This window comes from Tauraco erythrolophus, chromosome 18 (assembly GCF_009769465.1).
Source record: "Tauraco erythrolophus isolate bTauEry1 chromosome 18, bTauEry1.pri, whole genome shotgun sequence".
Lineage (NCBI taxonomy): Eukaryota > Metazoa > Chordata > Aves > Musophagiformes > Musophagidae > Tauraco > Tauraco erythrolophus.
In genome coordinates, this window is record NC_141482.1 from 5,070,743 (window position 1) to 5,072,732 (window position 1,990).

A 1,990-nucleotide genomic window follows, 5' to 3' on the forward strand; every position below is an offset into this window, starting at 1 on the left:
AAGCTCCATCACTGCAACAAAGACTTCCAGAAATGGCTGAACAGGTACCATCGCTTTTTAATGCCCGATTTTAAAGCAGCTTGATCTTTCAAGAAACGCAAATCGCCCATCCTCAAGGGCAGGAACCAGGCCCTTTCAGGCACAATTTAAGCCCTATAAAACAGAGGCACCTCAAGAAGTCTTAACATTGGGGTTCTGGGTTAGGTTTGGGAGGTGGTTTTTTTGCAAGTTTCTATTACAGGTTCTTAACAAGACATCTATGAAGATGATCCCACCAGTCAGTGCACTTGCATTGTCTCAGCCAAAAAAAGTAGACAGACTCTCTAATATATGTATCATTTCAAGACATCAGCACCACTCACATCGTATCCACAACAGGTTAGAAAGAATATGGACTACAGCTCACCTCTTCCTCAAGGATCTTAACCACCAAGAGAATACAGCCACACAAACAGACAAACCACAGAATGAAGTGCCCTTGCAATAGAAACTAGAACTTTGAGATAATGAATATGGGTATCTACACACCAGCCTGGGGAAAAAGGCAGAGGAGGGAAAGTTCAGACTGCAATGGAAAGAAATTCATTTAAGAACAGAAATAATACTGGAGATTGTCACTTGTGAAGCTAGGATTTGGCAAATGAAATACTTTTGAGTATACACTTGCAGAGCAGCCCTGCTTCTGCCACATGAATAAATATCCAACAGTGTTTAAAAACAGTATATAAAAGACTACGTCAGGATTTTCAGGAACAGTGCATGTTCCACCCCTTGTAACTGCATAGTAGGTTCCCTCACGTGAGGTATTTCAGCATCACCACAAAGGAAAACAATACTTCTGCACTCCCCCTCCACAAGCGCAGTCTAGTTTGAGCTGAGGTCGTATGACAATTACGCAGTGGTGTGAACGTTCTGCTCTACCCTCGTCTCTCCAGACCACGGTGGTCACACTGGGCTGTGCGGGATGAAAACGTGCAGTCAGAGCAGTAAAGGCTCAATTCAGTACCCACTGTGCAACCAGATACAGGCACGGACCTCTTATTTCAGCCACTGCACATCTTGGGGGTTTTTGGTTTTCATTTTTAAACAGACAAGTTCACACGGAGTCTTCCAAAAAGAAGTTTAGTTCATGTGGCCAGGTCAGATTACCAACCTCAGGTTAATTTCAGAATATTTCCTTGGTTATCCATTGATATGTAGGTTGTCCAGCAAAATAAATGTGGGGTTTACCACCATCAACGACAACCTGTATGTTTGTTTTTGCATCACCAGCAGAGCTGTATGGGACAGGCACATCTCCTACCATACCATAAACTTGAAAGGCTGCTGTCCATCCGATACTTTTTCCCAAGAAAAGTTATTTTCTTGTGTTGCATATATGTATTTAACTGTAGTCATTAAGTACAGGATGTTGGCTTCAAATCCTATCTGGCCTTTTTGGAATCATTTTTTTCATTCTTCAAGGAAAATAACAGCATCTTATTAGTGAAACCCAGGATCACAACTGCTTCTGGTGGTGCGTGACAGTCAATAGTGGATCTTACCGAAGGGATGTCATCAGTACCGCTGCAGCGTTTGACTGTCTCTCCTCCAAAATGTGGATGTGATCAAAACAAAGAGCAAAGCCAGAAGAAACAGATGTCTTCTACCATCTTCAGGAAGACGTTTCTCCTCTTATGTTCCATCTTTACTGCACAATCACTGTAGCTCTGTTCTCAGGGTTTTTTTTTTGGGGGGGCTATTTTAAGAATAATCATACCCCCTGCAAATTCTGCTACATAATGATAATTGCTGCTTGTTACCAACGCCCCTGTTAGCACGTAGGCTTGTGTACTCTCACAGTCAGCTGTCATGGAAGTAGTAAATAAAGCTGCTTTTCCCTCAAAGACACAAGCATTGTCCAGTCTGTGACTATATCAGGAACATCTCTATAGCTTTTCCATGCCTTCCAAAAGCTTCCATCAAATACTTTGTTTTGCTCACGCTTTCC